Here is a 25,503-nt window from a genome sequence, read left to right on the forward strand (position 1 = left end):
ATACATCCATTTAGGTTTCCTATTTCTTCTTCAGTCAGTTTTAGTAATGTGTCTTTCTAGAAATTTATCCATTTAACTTAAGTTGCCTAATTTGTTGGCATAAAGTTGTTTATATTAATTCATTAAAATTATTTCAATTTTTTTTAACATCGACAGTGGTGTCCCCCTTTCATGCCTGATTTTGTAATTTTCTCTGCTTTATATTTCTTTAATTTCTGCTCTAATTATCTTATTAAATAGATAATATATAATATCTTATTTTCTGCATTTTGCTGGTTTTTAAAAATTAGCCTTCTCTTTTTTTTTTCTTTCTAGTTTTTCGAGGTGGAAGCTTGTGCTGTCTATTAATTGAAACCTTTTCTCTTTTTTTAATGGAGGCATTTAAAGCTATCAATTTTTCTTCCATGCATGATTTAGCTGCATCCCATAAATCTTGCTATGTTGTACTTTGATCATCACAAAGCATTTTATACTATTTGTAATTTCATTTGGAACTTTTTCTTTAGACCCTGGTGTATTAGTTCATTCTCACACTGTTACAGGATCTTTGGGGTGTCACTTTTCTGGCTGGAAACCTGTGGTTGGTGGCGCCTTTGCCCAAGTTTTGCTCAGATCCACTGGACTCATTCTGCCCACTCAGCCTGGCAGGTTGTGCTCAGCTCACACTATAGGCCTGGATCCCACGCCTCCAAAGGAGACTGTGAGTCAGGCATGGAGTAGAGAGGGGTGTGTGATGGAGTCTGTGGTCTAGCCACTGCGCAGTCAGACATGCCAGCTGCTGCTGTGGGGTGGGCAGCTCCAAGTGCTGGCATGGGCACTCGGCTCTCTGCAAGACTGCAGCTGGGCCAGGCACACCACAAACAGCTTCCCTAGCTGACACTGAGACATGCAGTGGTCCCCAGAAGCTTGGAGATGCTAGGAATCACAGGGCCCCATAGAGGGAGTTACAGCCTTGGCTAGGGAAGCTCCCAGGTCTGGGCTCCCTGAAGGGCTGCAGCTTTTCTCTACCTCTCTTCACTTTCTTTTCGCTTGCAATGAGGTGAGCAAGGGGCATGTTTCAGCCTGTTTCTGCTACAGTTTTATTAGCCATGTCATTAGGTGGGTCTTGAGTTCTTGTCCTACAACCAGGAAGAATGAGGTATGCAGACAAGTGGAGGATGAGCAAGTCGAAGAAGAGCTTTATTGATGGACAGAACAGCTCAGAGGGAACCCTCTTTCCGCAGCCAGCGTGTCCCAATGAGCGTTTAGCTCCCAGCAGAGAGAGACTCTGGAGGGGGAAGCTCCGCTTTGCAGGTAGGTCATCCCATCATCTGTGCAATTCTCAGCAGAGAGGGTAGCTCCTCTGAAGCTGGTAGTCCTGTTGTCTCTCCGTCCCCTGCTTTAGTTGAGCCCGGGGTTTTTTTATGGGCCTCAGAGGAGAGGATGTGAGCTCTGATTGGTCCATGGGCAGCCATGGGTGGGCCCGGAAAAGGCACCGCAAGTTCCCACTCCTGTCCCCATGATTGTCAGCCTGGATCCCAGCCTTCAGGCTCTGGCTGGCCTGAAGGTGGGGCCTCACCAGGGACCCGCCCCCTTCTGCCCAGGAGCCTGTTGGCCTCCTGCTGCAGTCCATGGCACCAATGCTGCTCAAACCAAGGTTGCTCACAAGGGGCCCTTACAGGCCAGCACCGAGCTGCCTTCATCCCTCCCACTCAGCTTCCACCTCCATGCTTGACGGTGGCCAAAGTCCAGAGTGGGCCAAAGTGGTAGGGGGCTGGTGTGTCAGTACTGCCCAGAGTGTTTGCACTCCTGACTGAGCTGTGACAGTGTCCGAGCTCAGTCCAATCCTGTTCCAAGACCAGAGCAGGCGCCAGAGCGGGGAGAGGCCAGGCAGCGGGAGCAGACACTTCCAAGCCTGCAGGTACAGGAGGACCTCCCTGGGCCCCCTGGAGTGCAGAAATGCCTGGGTGAGTGGTGGCAGAAGGGCAGCTGCAGCTGCACCTAAAGAGCTCCCGCACTGCCAACTCAGAATGGGCAGCTTTCCCGCTTATCCCCAGCTCCCGTTGACTCTGTGGGGTGTGCAGTCCTGGCTTTGCCCCGTTGCAGCCTGGGGTAGGGGCTCCAGGTCTTTGCAGGGTCCTGGCTGATGTTTTGGGCAGGAGCGATGTCACCACAACCTTGCCCCATTGGCCCTGGGGCTCAGAGGCAGCCCGGGGTTCCCCCTTGTCTGGCTTGTGGCCCTTCCTGTGGGGGAGCATCCAGGTGCGGATCATGGGTCCCAAGCCCAGCCATCGGGAGTGTCGGCCTCAGTGGTCACCCAATGCAGGGCAGACCCCAGGGACATGGCCTGAGAAGTCCTGCACAGAACCTCCTCTGAAAGCACAGGAAGCAGGGTGGGCGCAGTGGCCGTGGCACTGGCCGGATCCCCAAAGCACACACTGCTCCCACTTCCTGCCTCTGGCGCCCAAAGCACAGCCCCTACCACTTGCCCCAGGCCTCCACCCCACCCCCACCCGGCTTCCATGTGCAAAGCAAGGCACCGCCGTGCACCCAGGTCCACCTCAGGGCCCCTCTCTGTCTGATCTTGCTGCTCCACTGCCGGCAGACGACTCAACCTGGCCCCACTGTGGCATCCCCCAGGACGGCGGGCTCTGCAGTTGTGGCTTCCCTGATGATTTGTTTTCCATTATGTCAGGATCGATTTTTCAAAGTCTTCCTTTCCTCAGTGAGTCAACACTGAACTGTCTGCTCAGCTTTTTGTTTCTTGTTTTTGGGTTGAAGTTTGGCTTCCGAGTGTCCTTCTTGGGTAAGTGTAAACTAGTGGTCAGGCAACAACTGACCAGAAATTGTCTTTAAACACCTTGATGCAACAAGTCTGCAATGTTTTTCAGATAATTGGTGGGTAACATGGAAATGTTTTTAGGCATTTACTTCTTTATATAATTGTTAACCTTATAAAAAATTATCAGAAAAATTAATCTTACTTCATTATCTTTAATATATTTATTTGAAATCATTTGTTTTTTTTTTTGCTAAAGTCCATATTCTAGTAATTGTTATTTCTTTTTATTTTATAAATGTATAAAGTCTGCCATATTTTTATTTATAACAGCCAGTTTAAAAAAATAATTTTCCCTCCTTTCCTCTGCATGTTATCCTCTGCACGTGTTACTTCCGCTGTTGCCATATGCTCTTGAGTCATTTTTGAGCACATCAAACAGATGTTTCCTAAAATTTCATGTTTCCTCCTCTGTATTCTTGGCCAAGATTCCCTCTCCCTTGCATTGCACCTTTTCTTGAATAACTGTCATATAGATATCAACTTAACCTTTCTACAGGTATAGTAGGTAATTTTTTTCTTCCACATTTTCCTGTTTGATTGTCCAGATTCATCTGCACTTAAATACATTTATTCTTTGCTAAATTTGAAGTGCCTAGGTTTTAATTATGTAATGTAGGTGTATACTAAGTAATGAGAAAATCTGCTCTGCTACAGCCATACATTATCTAGTTAGAAAGTAAAATGCAACTTAATATTCTTCCTTGCCAATATTCTTCTAATTGTTTGTTTTGCCTGAATATTTATTAATTTTGTACTGACATTTCAAGTATATATTTTCATTTGTGAATCAATATTTTTAAAAGAACCTAGAATTTATATTAGGTATGCCTACTTAGTACCATTTTACCCAGATGTTTATTGTTCCAAATTTAAATATTTGAAGTGAGACCAGGCATGGTGGCTTATGTGTGTAATCCCAGCACTTTGGGGAGCCGAGGTGGGCAGATCATTTGAGGTCCAGAGTTCAAGACCAGTCTGGCCAAAATAGTAAAACTCCATCTCTACCAAAAATACAAAAATTAGCTGGGTTTGGTAGCTCACACCTATAATCCCAGCTATAAGGGAGACTGAGGCAGGAGGATCACTTGAAACCAGGAGGCAGAGGTTGCAGTGAACCAAGATCGCATTACTGCACCCCAGCCTGGGCAACAGATGGAGACTTCATATCAAATAAATAAATAAATATTTGAAGTGAAACTATAGAGAAGGCTTTCCATGATTTGCTGAGTGAAAGGTAATCTGATATCAGCTGTCAGTGCTTGCTACTTAGACCCAAGTTAGCCAACATGCTCTTGCTGACCTGGACTTAACTCCATTTCAATGGTCTGCATTTGTCTCTTATCCTAATTTCCCCTTACTTTAAACACAGTCTGGAGTTCTAGTTTCATTTTTTGAATGTCCACAGAATAAATACAGTTTCTGACTTATGAAGTTTCCACTTACAATTTTTTGACTTTGCAAAGGGGTTATAAGGATGTAACTCCATCATAAATTGAGGATCATCTATCATATGTGAGATGTTTTTTGTCAAAAGTCTTGTTTTAAAGTTGTTTAATTGAAACATCTGCACATTTATTTGCTGAATTAGCTAACAAAAACCTAATTTCTGTCAAATTGTATTCATTTATTTGTGAACTGTAGATAATGTCAAACAGTAGTGTTGATTATATGCCTATGATGTGCCTAGCGCAATGCTAGGCACAGAGTAGATGTTTGAGAGATGTGAAAGCCCAATGGAATTACTCTCAAAAAGCATCTTTTATGATATCATTTGGATTTATAATTTGAAAATCATGCATTCACATCCTACATTTCCAGATTTTACTTTGCCCTTATAATTTATCACAATTATCTACAAGTTTACACATGTTATTTATAATTTTAATTGCTATTCTCTACTGTCTTCCATTCTAATAAAGGACAAACTTCTTAGGGTTAACAGCTAGCTTTTCAAATTTCCCCCTAAATCTAATGTAGTGCCTTTCTCACTGCTGGTGATTAAAACATTTGTTCAATAAAATATTTAATATGAACCAAGTTTATCACTTCCTTAAACCCTCTTCCTTTTCTTCTATCTTTCCTTTGACATGCATTATTAGTCAAATAATAACAGTTTAGATATGCAGAATATTTTTAGTTTAAGAAAAATAGGTATGACATTACATTAATTTTCAGTTTAGTTTAGTGGAGTAACTTACATTTAACTGTTTATTTATGTATGAATGAGAAAAAACACGGTTATTTTTTGTTTATTTTGATAACTGAATAAGATGAAAGAGAGAAAGAGGAGGAGGAGAAGGGAAAGAAAGAGAAGAAAGAGAGAGGGAGGGAGCACAAGAGAAGAAGAAAATAAGAGAGAAGAGGAGGAAAAGTAGAAGCAGGAAAATGAAAAGAAGGCAACCTCAAGGGAATAATAGAAGAAGAGTTATGTACAATATGAAATACCTCTGTCAAGACAAACTGTTTCTCTTATAAGCAATGTTCTTAATACTGAAAAATAAGTCAGACTTAATTTTCTGAAAAACCAACTGAGTTAAAATGCATTAAATGTGTATGAATATCATGTAAACATTGTGTTTTGTAAATATTCAAAGGCCATGCTAAATAAGGATGTAGTCTTTAACCCAACTGGAATGAATTAATCAATGTCAGGACTTACTTTAATTAATGTAATTTGAGAATAGTTTTACTTAATTATTGAGGGATAAAGATTTGACCTCACTAATTAAAAAATGAATAACAGTTTAATAATATTCCAAAGAACATTATATGGAGTGATTATTATTAGGAAAGGATAACAGTGGATTCATATGTCTGTATTCGCTTTCCAATAGGATGGACTTGTTTTCACTATCTCTAATGTACAAAGCAACACAATATCCCAAGGACTATTAATATTATCCTTTGTAAGAAAATAATTTCCTCTCCAATTATAATGATTTAAATAGGACTACTATTTTAAAAAGTGAGAATGAAGATGTAACTTATAGTTGCCTAAAAAAAACTAGAGAAATTTATATATGACCTCCCTTAAAATTAAATACATGTAAGTTTGCAATCCTGTAATAGTATTTTCTAATTTTTCAATCAACGTTATTTGAAGTAAACATTCCCTAACTACAGAAAATTGGAGTTAGGCAAACTGCATCTCTAATCTAACCTTCACTATGACCGCTTTTCCTTTTGTACCTATTTCCTTTATTCTGTTTCTTTTGAAGCTCATCTAACAAATCAGATACTAAGCAATTGTAATGGAAGATTAAAAGCAATTTCATCATGTTAGAGCAAAAGAACTATTCAAAATTTACTTACAATTGTTCCACTAATGTACCTGACACTACGAAACCTCCTGTGTAGGTGAGAAAATATTTTTATCTTCTTTGACCTCTGTCAAAATAGCACTAATTAATACCACTTCTGAAGGCTTCCTCTGCTTGAAAGACTTGCTTACTTTGCTACTAGAATATAGGCCACTATATTTCTTGTGATAATTGTTTTTATTCAGCCAATTTTAAAGGGGAAAATATTTTATACATGTATAGAAGCATTTCACTCATCAACATAGTGAGGAGAGTAGCAAGTAACACTGAATTTGAGCAAGAGCTTATAGTTGATAAATGATTTAGAATCAGATAAAGACTCCTTCCTAAATAAAAGAATAACTACTGTTCTCATGCTGTTAGTAAAGGTACACCCAAGACTGGATAATTTATAAAGGAAAGAGGTTTAATTGACTCACAGATCTGCAGGACTGGAAAAGCCTCAGAAAACTACAATCATGGCAGAAGGGGAAGCAGGCATGTTTTTCTTCACATGGCAGCAGCAAGGAGAAGTGCAAAATGAAGGGTGGGGAAAGCACCTTATAAAACCATCAGATCTCGTGAGAAGGAACTCACGAACACAAGAGTAGCATGGAGGTAAACACCCCCATGATTCAATTGTCTCCCACTGGGTCCCTTACATGACGTGGGGATTATGGGAACTACAGTTCAAAATGAGATTTAGGTGAGGACATAGCCAAACCATATCAGCTACAAAACATGTTATAAGAAAATTACAATTTGTCTTAATTGGTACTTGAGAAACCTCCATTCTCCTTCTTAATTTGTGAAGTGTTTTTAAATTTGTGATCTCCAAGCAACCTGAGACTTAGAGATCAATGTTGTTCTAATACATAGCATATTTCTGTTCAACTTCTCCAATTAAAACACACACACACACACACACACACACACACACACACAGCCTAATGGCAGGGTGAGACACATGATAAGCCTTGACCAACAGCAACTGCCCTGAACATCCCTGTGACAAAATAAGGTTATGGTTACTCATGCTAACAAGAATTCCCACCTGTATTCATTAACAATTTATACTTTTCTAATAGTTTCATTTAAAAATGTGACATCCATTTTGAAATAATTTCTAGGTGTGAGGGAAGTAATTGAATGCATAGTCCCTGAAGCATTTACAATGTCTGTTGGAAATTTTCAGCTATGTTAATATAAACAAAATACAGAAAGAAAACCATCAATACATGATATTACCTCACTTTTTCTATTTGAGAAATGTGGCTGATGATCACTTAGTGCTCTACACTTCAGGAAATTGATTTGAAAAGTGTTTTTTAAATGCTTAAAGAAGAAAAGTACTGAATAATTACAAGTTTAATTAGTTAAAATATGTAAAGACAAATCTTTTGCATTCCGAAACTGTCAGCTCTCTACTAACTTAAGTTTCTTGATTGGGCTTGGAAAGCAATTAGGCTGAGCTATTCCCTACTAAGCTATATTTACATGTTAAACGGCATTATGATCTGTCTTACCTTAAGAATATTTGTGAGAGAAACAATATTGCCACAAGGATAATATAACATTATGAAAGAGCTAATGTAGCAAATAAATATGATTCTGGAACAGTAACTTTAAGTTTTGAAAGGCTATTTTCTGAGACAACTCAAACCTTAAGTTTAGAAATATGTTTGAAGTCTAAGAGTTAGCAAAAATGTCAGTGTGTCTTCTTTGAGGTAATATTGCTCTCTTCTTTCAAATTCCCTATAGAATGTTTTTCTTTTCTTGGATTAGAAAAGAATCTGGCACAATAACCAGATTGAATGACAAGGGATCAAAATGTTTAACATTCTTCTGCTTTTCAACAATTTAATATGCATATCCTAGTAATTTTAAAATTAATTTTAAAGTTGAATACTCACCAGTAGGACCGAAAACGTAGATGGATATGTGAATGGATAGATAGGTGGATAGATAGATAAAGAGAGAGAGAGAGGGAGAGGGAGAGAGGGAAAGAGAGAGGTAGATACAGGTAGACAGGTAGACATAAATTATATAAATATTCATATATGCACTATATATTTATATACACAGGTGTATCTTGTTTTAGTGCTCTTTGGTTTCTTGTGCTTCACAGATATTATGTTCACAGACATCATGATTTTTTAAAAATTGAAGGTTTGTGGCAACCTTCCATTAAGCAAGTCTACCAGCACCATTTTTCCAACAGCATGTACTCACTTCATATCTCTGTGTCACATTTTGATAGCATATTAAAGTTTTTCATTATTATTTTATCCATTATGGTGATCTGAGATCACTGATCTCTGATGTTACTGTTGTGATTGTTTTGGGGCACCATGAATTATGCTCATATAAGATGGCAAACTTCACTGATACATTTTTTTGTGTGTTTTGGCTGCTCCACCAATCAGCCTTCCCCTGATGTCTCTCTGTCTTCTTGGATCTCCCTATTCCCTGAGACATAATAATATTAAAATTAGGCCAATTAATAACTTTAAAATAGCCTGTATGTGTTCAAGAAATAGAGTCACACACCTCTCACTTTAAATCAAAAGCTAGAAATAATTAAGCTTAGTCAGGAAGACATAAAGAAAGTGAAGATAAACCAAAACCTAGGCATTTTGTGCCAAACAGTTAGACAAGTTGTGAATGCAAAGTGAAAGTTCTTGAAGAAAATTAAAAGTGCTACTCCAGTGAACACATGATTGTTATGAAGGTGAAACAGTCTTATTGCTGATATGAAGAAACTCTGAATAGTCTGAATAGAAGACCAAACCAGCCACAACATTCCCTTAAAACAAAGCCTAGGCCGGGCGCGGTGGCTCAAGCCTGTAATCCCAGCACTTTGGGAGGCCGAGATGGGCGGATCACGAGGTCAGGAGATCGAGAGACGATCCCGGCTAACACGGTGAAACCCCGTCTCTACTAAAAAATACAAAAAAATAGCCGGGCGAGGTGGCGGGCGCCTGTAGTCCCAGCTACTCGGGAGGCTGAGGCAGGAGAATGGCGTAAACCCGGGAGGCGGAGCTTGCAGTGAGCTGAGATCCGGCCACTGCACTCCAGCCTGGGTGACAGAGCAAGACTCCGTCTCAAAAAAAAAAAAAAAAAAAAAAAAAAAAAAAACCAAAAACAAAGCCTAATGCAGAGCAAGGTTCTAAATATCTTCAGCTCTATGGAGGCTGAGATTGGTGATGTAAACCAAAAATAAAATTCTAAGCACCCACAACCAACTGAATGGAACCCTCCTGTCAACCAATGACTTTCCTAAATTAACCTGACCCTGAGTTCATGCAATGGTGGGAATGGGTTTGTGGAACATGCCTCCTTATGCCCTTCTCCCTTTGGAATTCAGGCACACTAATGAGCATTAACACTAAAACAGAGACCTTAATATAATCTACTCTCTCTGGAGCCTGCTACCTGGCGACTTCATCTGTGTAATAAAAACCTTTGTCTCCACAAACACTTAATTTAACCCAGACACTCCCTTGTATTGATTCTAGATCTTTAGATAAACTCTTTCAACCAACTGCCAATAATAATTTAAAAAAAAATCTGAATCCATATATAACCTGGAAGCCCCCACTTCAAGCTGTTCTGCCTTTCTGGAAACAAACAAACAAACAAACAAAAACAAAAACAGTGTACATCATTTTTTTTTTTTTTTTTTTTTTTTTTTTGAGACAGAGTCTGTGTCTGTCACCCTGACTGGAGTGCAGTGGCACGATCTTGGTTCACCGCAACCTCCGCCTCCCAGATTCAAGTAATTCTCTGCCTCAGCCTCCCTAGTAGCTGGGATTACAGGCACCCATCACCACACCTGGCTAATTTTTTTGGTTTTTTTTAGTAGAGACGGGGTTTCACCATCTTGGTCAGGTTGGTCTTGAACTCCTGACCTCATGAGCCACTTGCCTTGGCCTCCCAAATTGCTGGGATAACAGGTGTGAGCCATCATGTCCAGCCAACATCTTACACATATTAATTGATGTCTTATGTCTCCATGAACCATATAAAACCAAGCTGTAGCCCGATCACCTTTGGCACATATTCTCAGGACCTCCTAAGGCTATGTCATGGGCATATCCTTAATCCTGGCAAAATAAATCACTAAATTGATTGAGACCTGTCTCAGATACTTTTGGTTTATAGGGAGAAAGCTGCAGAAGAAAAGTTTGAAGCTAGAAGCAGTTGGTTCATGAGGGTTAAGGAAATAAGCCATCTCTATAAGATAAAACTGCAAAACAAGAAGCAAGTGCTGATGTTGAAGCTGCAGCAAGTTATTCAGAAGATCTAACTAAGATCATTGATGATGGTGGCTACATTAGACAATGATTTTCCATGTAGACAAAACTGCCTTTTATTAGAAGAAGATGCCTTCCTGGATTTTGATAGCTAGAGAAAAATCGATGTTTGACTTCAGAGTCTCAAAGAAGAGGCTGGTTGTTTTATTATGGGCTAATGCAGCTCGCAACTTTAAGTTGAAGACAATACTAATTTTTTATTCTGAAAATTCTAGGGCCCATAGTAATTATGCTAATTCTACTCTCCCTGTACTCTATCAATGGTATAACAAAGCCTTGATGACAGCCCATCTGTTTGCAGCATGGTTTACCTAATATTTTGTGCCCTCTGTGTAGATCTACTGCTCAGAAAAGAAGATTCCTTTCAAAATATTACTGCTCATTGACCATGCACCTGGTCACCCAAGAGCTGTGATGGAGATGTACAAGGAGATAGGTATTGTTTTCATGCCTACTACCACAATGTCCATTCTGCCACTCATAGATTATGGGGTTATTTTTACTTTCAGGCCTCTTTAGTTAAGAAATTCATTTTGTAAGGCCACAGCTGCTAAAGATAGGGATTATCTGATGGATCTGGTAAAGTAAATTGAAAATCTTCTGGAAGGGATTTATCATTCTAGATGCCATTAAGAATATTTGTGATTCTTGGGAGGAGGTCAAAATATCACCATTAACAGGAGTTTGGAAGAAGTTGATTTCAATACTCACGGATGAATATTGGTATTTAAAGATTTCAGTGGAGGAAGTAATGCAGATACGGTGAAACAGCAAGAGAACTAGAATTAGAAGTGGAGGCTGAAGATGTGAGTAAATTGGTATAATCTCATGATAAAACTTGAACAAATGAGGACTTGCTTTTTATGGACGAGCAGAGAAAGTGGTGTCTTGAGATGGAATCTGCTCATGATATAGATGCTATGAACGTTGTTGAAATGAAAACAAAAGATTTAGAATATTCCATAACTTTAGTTAATAAAGGAGCAGCAGGAGTTGAGAGGATTGACTCCAATTTTGAAAGAAGTTAGACTGTGAGTAAAGTACTATCAGAAACAAATATTACAAAGAAATATTTTGTGGGCTGGGTGTGGTGGTTCACACCTGTAATCCCAGTACTTTGGGAGACAGGCGGATCACTTGAGGTCAGGAGTTAGAGACCAGCCTGGCCAACATGGCAAAACCCCGTCTCTATTAAAATACAAAAAATTAGCTGGACGTGGTGGCGAGCACCTGTAATCCCAGCTATTCAGGGAGACTGAGGCACAAGAATCACTTGAACCTGGGAGGCGGAGGTTGCAGTGAGCCGAGATGGTGCCACTGCACTCCAGCCTGGGCAACACAGTGAAATTCCATCTCAAATATATATATATTATATATATAGTCAAAGATTTAATTGAGTGATCCACTTCATTATTAATCATATTTTAACAAATTTTCCCAGTCACCCCAAACTTTGGAAACCATTACCCTGGTCAGTAAGCAGTCATCAACATCCAGGCAAGACATTTCACCAGCATATAAATTATGATTCACTGAAAGCTAAGATGATCATTTGTATTTTTTAGCAAGAAAATATTTTTTACTAAGCTATGTACATTTTGTAGACGTAATTTTATTGAGCACTCAATAGACTACAGCATAGTAAAAATGTAACTTTTATATTCACCGGGAAACTGAAAATTTATGTGACTTGTTTTATTGCAATATCCACTTTATTTTGGTCATCTTAAACTGAACCCACAATATCTTTAAGGTATGCCAGTATGCCTCCATATCATTTATAGGTATTGGTAGTTATAAATAAAGTTAATGCATTATTAAATAAAATAATTGTCTTAAACTTAAGTGAAATGTCCCATAAATACCTAAAGGATGACGTTTAAATCTAGATTTCCCATGCAACTTTCAATTCCATGTCAAATAATATTAGTATTTGCAAATCTGGCCACCAGTCATTGTTCTTCTCCCTTTCTCTACTTATTTCAAACTCCATGGCACACTACGTGTCCTATTGTATACGTATTTAGAACAAGAGCCCCTATGAAAAGTTCAATTTACATACCACAGAAACAGACGCCTCTCGAAAACTCTTTGACTCTAGGGGTGTTCATAAGGCATTTATGTCGGTCCTATGGATGCTAAGTACATATAAAAGCCCTGAATATTATAATATAAAATATATAATATAAAACAAATACTAGATGAGTCTGAAAAATGGGGAGAGGAATGCCTACCCTCAAGAAATATTAGGACACAAAGAACACCATGGCAGTTAATTTCCTTGGCTTCCTGTCTTATATATCCCAAACTTGGGGCTAAAGAAGCGCACAGTCTAGAAATATCAGGTGGTAGTGAAAAGAAAATCACAACAAAAGTCTGCTCTTTCTAGCCAAGGAACATGGAACAGAGCAATCTAGCAAGCCAATAAACTTGTAGACAATAACAATTCTACTCTAGCTAAACACCACTGAAAGAGCAAACAAACAAACAAATTGTGGGATTTTATGAGGTTAGGAGGCTGTCCTGAGAAAGGTCAGAGTGAAGTCCGCCTAAATCATAGGATTCAGACAAGGAGTCTCTCTTATCTTAGTTTAATGGCAGAATCAATAAGCAGTTTCCAGTACTTATTTGTCAGATTAGCAATGCCAGTTATTTATTACAACATCATGGTCAACATCAGTGTGTTCCTTTTGGTCTTCCACTAATGGTTGAAAAACAGCTACAGCAGCTCTAATTATTACATTTTTACAGCAGAAAACACTGTGATATGTGAAAGAGAAATTCTCCCATACTTTATTTGTATTAGGCTGGAAATGTTTGCTCTGAAGAAATCAAGAAAATATTCCCTAATATTTTATTGGCAAGAACTGGACAGCCCTAGGCCAGGTGCTGGAATTTTTTCCCCAGAAATTAAGCAGTTTCTGATAAATAGAGACAAATCGCTTTAGCTAGGTAGAGAACTTGAGAGGATTGGGAAAGGTTGCAAGATGGCTTTTGGTTTAACTAAAAAACAAAGTCTACAACTAGCTTGATTAATATAGTTTCCTATGTTAGCCATAAAATATGTTTTCAATCTACTGTGTCCCACTATTAATTCTGCAAATTGATGAACTTATTCTGGAAATAGTAAATTTCACCCCCAGTCAAGAGGACAGGCATCCCTGAAGAAGCAGATCAGTCATTCACCAATGTTTTCCTATAGCTCCGCTAGCCTCACAGGGACTTTGATGGTACAGGAGGATTTAATCCATATTCACCACAATCTAGAGGATACATGCTTTTATCTCCAATCTTCCAAAAATCAAAGCCCACTGGAAAAAAAATATATACACACACACACACACACACACACACAGATGTACTTAGTGGTGTCACAGTACTTTCCTAGTCTGCCAAGAATTTCTCACTTCCTCCACTCAACGTTTCCCACAATGCTTTGTGGAGTCCTGTAATTAATGTAAATACATTTTCATATATCTTTAATGTATTCATAAAATGTTATATTTTCACTCTTGCCTTAAGTTGAAATTCTTCTGTCTTCCCCCAAGAATACCACGGTTATTGTTCAGAATTGTTCAATACCCAAAGTATCAATTGGCCTGGATGCAATGGTTATTTTCCTTGATATACATTGTGAAATCCACATAATTACATTTTCATTCTTCTAAAACGTTGTTTTTTCAGCTTATGTTAATTGGCTATGCTATCTAGCCTAGTTCATTATTTGCATAGTTTACAAATACTTTATCATTTGAGGCTTTGGTATCCGGATAATAATCATTTACATTTCTAAAGTTCACATCAATACTGGCTATTCTTTTTAATGTATCTTAAAAATCTCTGTATATTAGATTATGAAAGAGGTAATGCATGCATGCAAATATAAACCCATAATACTAAAGAACTTCCAACCAGTTCAGTCCAGCTCCTTATGGGAAAAATAGATTAATTCTTCATTTTATATTTCCTACATAGATTGTTTGTCTTAATGATAGAACATAGCCTTACATATCCTTTTTTAATTATCATGTTTAAATAAAATTAACATGCTAAAATCCAACTTTAACTGCTACTTTTATTTATTCATGGACAACTCGGGAATTTATAACATTTTACTTCACTGATATCACTCCAATTTACATGTAATTTTTACTATATATTTGATTATTTATTACAAACCCATCAAGACATTATAGGTATTACTTTATAGAAATACTTTCATGTTTATTCTTTTCTTTTTCTTCTATTCTTTTTCTTCATTTTTTCCTGAGTCTCAGAACTGCCACCTAATAAAATATCCTTCTGCCCATAAAATACTCTTTCATGTTTATTTTACAGAATTCTGTTGCTAATAGACTTTTGATACTTTTGTCTATTTTTTTTAAATTTTATTTATATTTTGAAAGTTATCTTTCCTACATATATAATTGTAAATTGGCAGTTATATTTTGACAGTGTTAAAAAAATATTCCACTGTCTCTTGGCCTCTACTATTCCTTTTAAGAACTCAGTTTTCAGGGTGGGGATCTTGGAATATTTATAGAAATTTGATTATGTCCTTTATTACTAGCTGTATCATTATCATAAGGGTAGGTAAGTTTTGTAGTCATTTATCTTGCTTGAGCTTTGTAAAACTTCTTGAATTTGGTTTGACATCTTTCATCATTTTGGAGAAAGAAATCACATTTATTACCTCTTCAAATAATGCATAGGTCCCATTTTATTTCTCTCCTTTTCTGAATACTACTTAGACATAAATTAGATTCTTTAAACTCCGTATCTCATATAGAGCAAATTATGATATTGAGTTTCTCTTTGTGAAATCTGAACATGGACATACTTAGTGCCATGACAAATAGCTCTGATTATAGGGACATATTTGGTTATGGTGTTTAAAATAACTATTATTGCATAAGACATTTGTTAATTAATTTATACTAAAAAGTCTAGACAAAAAATATATTTAGAAATATTTAAAGTTCATATTCTGGATTTTTAAGGGAATGTTGAATAAAAAATGCATATTTTTATGACAAATACAAATTATTCAAAACACATGTTGGAAAATTTCCTTATGGTATACTGGTCAAGAGTTAAAGACAAGCCGTAAAATTTGTTTTTATCATTTTGCCGAAAACTTGTACTCCTTAATTTTAGATCTTTTTCAGTTGGAGATATCTCAGAGGATGTTTGTACACATTTTAGATTACTCAGTTAATAAAAATGTTTGTAATTTTTAAAAATATTTGTATATTTATTTTATTAATGTAATATTAATTTTATTTCCATGGTCTTGGAGATGTTGCTTTATCTTTCTGGACTTCAGCATTCTTATCTGAAAAATCATAGGTTTCAATCATTTGAATTCCTCAGCTCTAACATTAACTGGGATATAAAATACATTCATTTGCCTACTCTTGCACCACCCCATCAAATTCTATTTACCTGCATATCTATTACTGTGTATCTATCTAATTAGCTATTCATATTACTGCACACACACTTTACATACATATGTAATATATAAATTCAGTCTTAATATCATCACTCTAATATTAGTTCAAATTATCTAAACTAAATATTGTAATTATTCAGTGTAAACATTATTATATAGTAATTATTATACTATGAGTAGCAATATAAAATAAGATAGAATTATTAATAAAAATTTGACTTTATTTAAATTAATATATACTGAGGATTAGGAATATTTTACTACTATTAAAATATTTTACATGGTCTTCAGTTTCCTATATAAATTAAAAATATTAAATCTATAAAATTTCTCAGTATATTTAGCTGCTTTGACACATGACAGCACAGAATGCAAATGCAAACTATCAAACAGCTAAAGAAAATAACTTTGAAAATCTCTGTTTCTTATTCAGTAATTTATTTTCATTATAAAATCATTTATATGTAGCTCAATACAACTTCTATAAATTGCATTAAGAAATTTAAGATGCATATCACATGCTTTCATGTTCTTGCTTTTTGCTAGTTTCTACATAGTTTCTTTCAAAATTGCAAATTTAATTACAGTTAGTCATTAAATAGTGTTAAATAGACTCAGCATATATCATACAGATGGATAATCTAATTTTGAAATTTTTTTATTACCTTAGGTCACATAATTATTTTCTCTTATAATATGGAAAAAATAAACTAATATTGCTGAAATTAACTTTAATGGAAGTCTTCTAAATTCCCAACACATAAAAAATCATGACTCAATGATTTTAAGAAGTAAAAAAATTAAACATGGCCCATGTTTTCATGTGTTTAGTATATTTAATATCAATAATAGCATCTATGGAAAATACTTGAAAATTATACACTCCTGTCTCCTTTTCTGAGATATTATAGGAAATTTCAAGCAGTTTATATTATTTGTAATAGTTGTTCCTTGATTGTTCTAGTAAATATACTCTACTTAATCCTTTTTACAGGTATTATGCAAAATGTATACATAATATCTGTAAAATGTGTGCATCATACCTGTAAAACATCCAAAAATCTGAACATGGGAATGTTTCACAGGATTTATTTTGCTTTATGTGGCTTTGTTTCTTTCTATTAGCTAAGAGTTAATAAGTCACTCTGATACTCTATATCTCAGGCCAAAAAGACTTTGCTCCTTGTTCAATGTGACTCATTTTCACTTTTTTTTTTTTTTTTTTTTTTTTTTTTTTTGAGACACAGAGTCTCGCTCTGTCGCCCAGGCTTAAGTGCAGTGGCACGAACTAGGCTCACTGCAAGCTCCGCCTCCTGATTCACGCCATTCTCCTGCGTCAGCCTCCCAAGTAGCTGTTCCTACAGGCGACCGTCACCAAGCCTGGCTAATTTTTTGTATTTTTAGTAGAAACGGGGTTTCACCGTGTTAGCCAGGATGGTCTTGATTTCCTGACCTCGTGATCTGCCTGCCTTGGCTTCCCAAAGTGCTGGGATTACAGGTGTGAGCCACCGCGCCCGGCCCACTTTCTGTTCTTTTTACTGATTGAATGGAGCAATATTGCAATCTTGGCAGTTAACTAATTCACCAAACATATTAAGCACAAGTTATTTTTTACGTATAAGTTCAAATTTCTTCTGACTTTGTGTTAAACTATAGAGAATCTTATTTCTAAGGCAAAGAGACCTAAACTATAATCTAGAGCAATGTGTTTTCCAAATCCCAAGGGTTACAGCATCTAACAGAAATGTTATCCAGACTTTCAACCTCTTCATTTGTATAAAGGAAAATTAAATAAACAAAATTAACATGTATTTTGTTTTCACTCAACACCAGGGATTGTGATTTCTTAGGATATTATTTAACTCAATGTCACAATAATTCTGCAAGAAAAAACCATTATGACCTTTATTTATTTATTTGAGACAGAGTTTCACTCTTGTTGCCCAGTCTGAAGTGCAGTGGTGTAATCTCAGCTCACTGTAAACTCCACCTCCTGGGTTCAAGGGATTCTTCTGCCTCAGTTTCCCAAGTAGCTGGGATTACAGGTGCCTGCCACCCTGTTCAGCGAATTTTTGCATTTTTGGTAGAGACGGATTTTACCATGTTGGTCAGGCTGGTCTCGAATACCTGACCTCAGGTGATCCACCAGCCTTGGCCTCCCAAAGTGCTGGGATTACAGAAGTGAGTAACCACGCCTGACCTATTATAATCATTTTTAAAGATGAAAAAGGAAAAAGAAGAGAATTGTGTGTGTATTCTGTTGTTTCATTCAGCATTTAACAATGGATAATAACTGAAAATGAGAAAGTTTGCCTTGTTAGAAACAGTATGGTGGTGTTTCTTTTTTCTTTTTTTTTTTTCGCCTTTATTACACTCTGGGTTTCTCCTGGTGTCGGGATTTCTAGTTCTCTTTTTTACCTCCATCTCCTTCTTTGTCAAACTGTTAAAATTCATATGTAAAAAATTAGTTAAGTATTCTGCTCATATAATTTGGGTTGAATCATTTGTTCATTTATTTTTTTCTAATGAAGAATAAATATTAGTTTTTATTATTTAATTGAAAAACACATTGGTTCACATTTACATAACATGTTACTTACTCAGTAGAAATAAAACGTATAATACAAACTTCAGTATTTTATATAGAAATTCAGAGCAGAGTCATCCAGAAACCCCCTACAGAAGCCAAATTTAATACATGGTCAAATCTCATATAAAATGACACAGTATTAGCACATAACCTATATATATCGTCACACATACTTTAAATGATCTGTAGATTATTTATAATACCTAATACAATGAGACTGCTCTGTAAATAGTTGTTACTGTATTGCTTTTATATTTGTATTTCTTTTTATCATGTTTTTTCCCCAAATATTTTCAATTCACAGTTGGTTGAATCTCTGAATATGGGACCTGTGCATACAGAGGAACAGCTATAGAATTCTGAATCCAGAAAAGATATGTTTAAATGAGTAAAGAAAACTTGATATTTGGGAGTAGAAATAACAAATTTGTTGACTGAAATACCCTGTTCCTTTTCCAAAATAAAAACATTATTATGCAAGTAATCTTTTCATTATAAAATATTTGTTGAGTTTTAGTAACAGAGCAAAACTCAGAAGATATAATAATCTTTTTATATTTATTTATTTATTAGTATTATTATTACTATTTACTTTAAGTTCCAGGATACTTGTGCAGAACGTGCAAGTTTGTTACATAGGTATTCATCTGCCATGGTGGTTTGCTGCACCTATCAACCCATCACCTAGGTTTTAAGCTCCACATGCATTAGCTATTATTCCTGACGATCTCCTTCCACTTGACCTCCACCCACAAGGAGGCCCCAGTGTGTGTTTTTCCCTTCCCTGTGTCCATATGTTATTGTGCAACTCCCACTTATGAGTGAGAACATGTGGTGTTTGGTTTTCTGTTCCTGTGTTAGTTTCCTGAGGAGGATGATGTCTTCCATTTGCATCCATGTTCCAGCAAGGGACATGATCTCATTCCTTTTTGTGGCTGCGTACTATTCCATGGTGTATATGTACCACATTTTCTTTATCCAGTCTATCATTGATGGACATTTGGGTTGGTTCCATGTCTTTTCTATTTTTTAATGCTGAAATAAACATACATGTGCATATATGTTTATAACAGAATGATTTATATTCCTTTGAGCATATATGCAGTAATGGGATTGCTGGGTCAAATGGTATTTCTGCTTCTAGATCCTTGAGAAATTGCCACACTGTCTTCCACAAGGGTTGAACTAATTTACATTCCACCAACAATGTAAAAATACTCGTATTTCTCCACAGCCTTGCCAGCATCTGTTGTGTCTTGACTTTTTAGTAATAGCCTTTCTGACTAGTGTGAGATGGCATCTTACTGTGATTTTGATTTGCATCTCTCTAATGATCAGTGATGTTGACTTTTTTTCATATGTTTTTGGCTGCATAAATGTCTTCTTTTGAAAAGTGTCTATTCATGTGCTTTGCTCACTTTGTGATGGGCTTATTTTGTTTATTTCCTTGTAAATTTATTTAAGTTCCATGTAAATTCTGGATATTAGATCTTTGTCAGATGGGTAGATTAAAAACATTTTCTGCCATTCTGTAGGTTGCCTGTTCATTCTGATGATAGTAGAAAGAAATAAAGGATATTTGAATAGGCAGAGAGGAAGTCAAATTGTTTCTGTTTGCAGATGTCATGATCCTACATAGGTGTGAATATTTATAAATAAATACATTATTTAAATAAATAATTCTAAATATTTGGAAAACCCTTTTGCAACCAGCCTGGACAACATGGTGATACCCCATCTCCACTAAAAATACAAACAAAACAAAACAAAACAAAACCAAAAAACATAGCCAGGTGTGGTGGCACATGCTGTAATTCTAGCTACTCAGGAGGCTGAGGCAGGAGAATCACTTGAACCTGGGAGGCGAAGGTTGCAGTGAGCCAACATCATGACACTGCACTCCAGCCTGGGTGACAGAAAAGAACGAGGTGCCAAAAAAAAACAGAAAAGAAAAGAAAAGAAAAAGAAAACCCTATTGTCCATTGTCTCAGCCCAGAGCTTAAGCTGATATCTGATAAGCAACTTCAGCAAAGTCTCAGGATACAAAATGTATATGCAAAAATCACAAGCATTCCTATACACTAACAATAGACAAGCAGAGAGCCAAATCATGAATGAGCTCCCACTCACAATTGCTACAAAGAGAATAAAATACCTAGGAATACAGCTAACAAGGAACATGAAGGACTTCTTCAGAAAGAACTACAAACCACTGCTCAAGGCAATGAGAGAAGACACAAATGGAAAAACATTCCATCCTCATGGATAGGAAGAATAAATATTGTGAAAATGACCATACTGTCCAAAGTAATTTATATATTCAATACTACTCCCATCAAACTACCATTGACAATCTTTACAGAATTAGGAAAAAAAAAAAAACTATTTTAAAATTCATGTGGAACTAAAAAAGAGCCTGCATAACCAAGACAATCCTAAGCAAAAAGAACAAAGCTGGAGACATCACACTACCTGACTTCAAACTATTCTACAAGGCTACAGTAACCAAAACAGCTTGGTACTGGTACCAAAACAGGCATATAGACCAATGCAACAGAATAGAGACCTCAGAAATAATACCATACATCTACATACCATCTGATCTTCGACAAACCTGACAAAAACAAGCAATGGGGAAAAGATTTCCTATTTAATAAATGGTGCTGGGAAAACTGGCTAACCATATGCAGAAAACTGAAACTGGACCCTTTCCTTACAAATTGTACAAAAATTAACTCAAGATGGATTAAAGACTTAAATGTGAAACCCAAAACCATAAAATCCCTAGGAGAACACCTAGGCAATACCATTCAGGACACAGGCATGGGCAAAGATTTTATGATGAAATGACCAAAAGCAATTGCAGCAAATTCAAAATTGACAAATGGGATCTAATTAAACTAAAGAGCTTCTGCACAGCAGCAGTATAATCTTTTACATATACTTAAGAATGAATGATTTGGGCCTTTTTAAGATCATGAGGAATAAATGTAGAGTAAATTGATTGTAGCTTATTCAATTTATATGAATATAGATTAATTTATATTTTATTACAAACCAGGCAGTAATTTAAATATAATACACAGAGGATGTCACTTGGAAAAATGCACACGTGCACACACACATATATATGTAATATTAACATACACATGCACACATAAAAATGCATGCATGCATGCATACACATATATACATTCATACATGCACATATACATTATGTTTATGAAATAAGCATTGAATAACTACTAAGTTACTCAATATACATATCAGTGTGTATATACATGTATATGTGTATATCGAGTAACTTCTTTGTAGTAGTTAACAAGAAGTTGTTAGGAGCATGAAACCTGAAGCCAATCCCTTCATATTAAATTCTGACTCTACCACTTACTTCTTCATCTCTAAAATTGGACCTCAGTAATTTTTACTTCATTGTATTATATAAGTATTAAATGAGTTACTTAAAAATTTTTAGAACAATGCTTGGCAAGTCAGTGTTAGCTAAATTTCTTTTTCTTTTCTCTTTTCTTTTCTTTTTTTTTTTTTTTTTTTTTTTTTTTTTTTTGAGAAGGAATCTCGCTCTATTGCCCAGATTGGAGTGCAGTGGCGCGATCTCAGCTCACTGCAAGCTCCGCCTCCCGGGTTCACACCATTTTTTTGCCTCAGCCAGCCTCCCAAGTAGCTGGGACTACAGGCACCCGCCACCACGCCTGGCTAATTTTTCGTATTTTTAGTAGAGACAGGGTTTCACCGTGTTAGCCAGGATGGTCTTGATCTCCTGACCTCGTGATCTGCCCGCCTAGGCCTCCCAAAGTGCTGGGATTACAGGCGTGAGTCACCGCGTCTGGCCTAAATTTCAATAGTTGTTACTCAGTAAGTGTTAGAAAATAAATGTATTTAGATTTTTGTTGTTGGTTTTGGTTTTATTTTGAGACAAGCTCTTTCTTTGTCACCCAGGCTGGAGTGCAGTGGTGTAATTTTAGATCACTGTAACCTCAAACTCCTGGGCTCAAGGGATGCTATCACCTCAGATGCAGAAGGTAGTGCTGAAATTATAATTTTCACAGATGAATGTGTACAGGTAGAAAACATATTTAAAAATGACACTGAAATATATATTTTTAAATGTTTAGTAATTTTATCAAGCCATGCAACCACTTATATTGAAAATTAGCATAATTTTTCTTATTACCATATATGATTTAAAGTATTTTCTTATTTAGAAGTAAACATGACAAACATCCATTATGGCACATAGATAATCTTAATACAAGAAATACATTTTCATGATAAAAGGGTGGATAAAGTAAAATAATAAAGAATCCTTACCTCAAATGATATATAAAATATATACAGCTTTTCCCTGATATAGCAACTTAAATAATTTTACTTAACTCTCAGTTGACTTATTAATAAATTTGCCTGAGTGCTGACTTTATTAGAAATTAGGATTGAAATTAGGATTTAATCAACATTCAAATTTGCAAAAGATACACTAACATTTATGACATCTTTCCTCTGGAAAATATCACTAAATTTAAATTGTTTCATTTTGTGGTTTTAGTATACTTTTGCTTATAGGACAATATCTTCATGTGATTCCCTCCCACCCTCTGAACTAATATGTCACCAACTTTGATTGAAAGATCAAAGGAGTAATAATCCAATATATTTCAGTGATAGTAGATAATTATATTCAATAAAATAAATATATATATAGTGATTTATACATATACCTTAGTATGCTGGGGCTGCTATAACAAACCACCATGTGATCCAGCAATCCCAATACTAGATCTATTCCCAAAGGAAAAGAAATCACTATACTGCAGAGATACCTGCATGACCATGTGTATTGCAGCGCTATTCAGGACAGCGAACATATGGAAGTAACCTAAGGGTCCATCGGCAGATAAATGGATAAAAAGAATATGGTACATATACACAATGGAGTACTATTCAGTCACAGAAAAGAATGAAATCCTGTCTTTTGCAACAACGTGAATGGAACTGGAGGTCATTGTGTTAAGTGAAATAAACCATGCACAGAAAGGCAAATTTTGCATGTTCTCATTTGTTTGTGGGAGCTTAAAAATTTAAACAACTGAACTTATGGAGATAAGAGTAGAATGATGGTTACCAGAGAAAGAGAAGGGTAGTGGTGATGGGGGTGGGATGGCTAATGATGACAAAAATATAGTTACACAGAATGAATAAGATCTAGTATGTGATAGCACAACAGGGTAACTACAGTCAACACTATTTTATTGTGCATTTAAAAGTAATCAGAAGGGCCTGGCACTGCAGTTCACTCCTGTAATTCCAGGAATTTGGGAAGCCGAGGCTGGCGGATCACTTGAGGTCAGGAATTTGAGACCAAAATGGCCAAAATGGTGAAACCCTGTCTCTACTAAAAATACAAAAATTAGCCGGGTGTGGTGGCAGGTGCCTGTAATCCCAGCTCCTTGGAAGGCTGAAGCCAGAGAATCTCTTGAACCCAGGAGGTCCAGGTTGCAGTGATCCAGGATTGCACCACTGCACTTCAGCCTGGGGGACAAGAGTGAGACTTCATCTCAAAATAAATAAATACATAAATAAAATAAATAACCAAAAGAGTATAATTGGATTGTTTCTAACACAAAGAAGGGATAAATGTTTGAGGTGATGGATACCCCACTTACCTTGATGTGATTATAGCACTTCATGTCCCTAAATCAAAATATTCCATGTACCCCTTAAACCTGTACACCTACTATGTACTCACAAAAATTAAAAATTAAAAAACATCTTCTAGGCAGACACAGCAGCATTTTCTAAGCCAAGAAAGTATGATACAAAAAATATATCATAAACTGAGTAGCTTAGAAACAACGAAAATTTATTTCTAACCATTTTAGAACCTCAAAGTCCAAGACAAAGGCACTGACAGATTTGGTGTTTGGTGAGTGCTCACTTTCTGGCTTACAAATTGGGCCTTCTTGCTGTGTCCTTATATGATAGGAGAAGTGAGGGAGGTCTCTGGGGTCTGCTTTATAAGGGAACTAATCTCATTCACAAGTTCTCTATCGTCATGACCTAACCATCTCCCAAAAGCTCCCCTTCCTCTTTTTAATGCCATCATATTAGGAGTCACGTTTCAGCATTTAAAATTTAGGTATTCATATTCAGTTCATGATACTACATTCATACACACACACACCCACAGCCCCCCCCCCCCACAGGCATTAATACCATCTAATGCTTATTTACATGGGGCATAACATATATATTTAAAATCAGAAAAGGAAATGAAACATTACAAAACCCAGTCTTATGTCTTCACTTTCATGAAAAATAAAGATGTTGTATATTTTCATATTTAAGAGCTATATAATAAAAAATCAATCAGCATAGATTTTAAAATATTACTTAATATGAACTTCGTATAACATATTCAATTAAAATCTGCATATCTGAACAGCAAGTCAAACAAGAATTTCTTGGTGAAAATCAAAATTATCATTTCTCCATTTAAATAAAGGCAGGAAATAATGTTCACCAACAGTTTATTGTTTTTGGTTTTGTTTTAACGTTTTTAAAAAGTATATATACTTTTTGGAACATATACTTGATAGGAAAGGAAGTTATATTTACTGTGCTTTCTCATACATTAAGTATTGGCTAAGTATTTACTCAAAAATGACCTATCTTTGTCATCACAGTGTGAATGAGAAGTAAGCCTTACCTTCTCGATTTGCAAATCAGGAAACTGGTAACTCAAATAGTTAAACAAATGCAGAAAATTATACTTGTGTGGCTATCTTAATCAATTTTCTGTTGCTTATAACAAAACACATGAAACTGTGTCATTCATATAGAAAAGGAGTGCATTTCTTACAGTTATAGCAGCTGAAAAGTCCAAGGTTGAGGGGTGGCATCTGGTGAGAGCCCTCTTGCTGATGGGGACTCCGAGCAGAATCCTGAGGTGGCACAGAGTATCACATGGAGAGGGGGGCTGAGTATGCTAAAGTGCTAGCTCAGGT

The sequence above is a fragment of the Macaca thibetana genome, chromosome 4 (genome assembly GCF_024542745.1).
Source record: "Macaca thibetana thibetana isolate TM-01 chromosome 4, ASM2454274v1, whole genome shotgun sequence".
NCBI classification, from domain to species: domain Eukaryota; kingdom Metazoa; phylum Chordata; class Mammalia; order Primates; family Cercopithecidae; genus Macaca; species Macaca thibetana.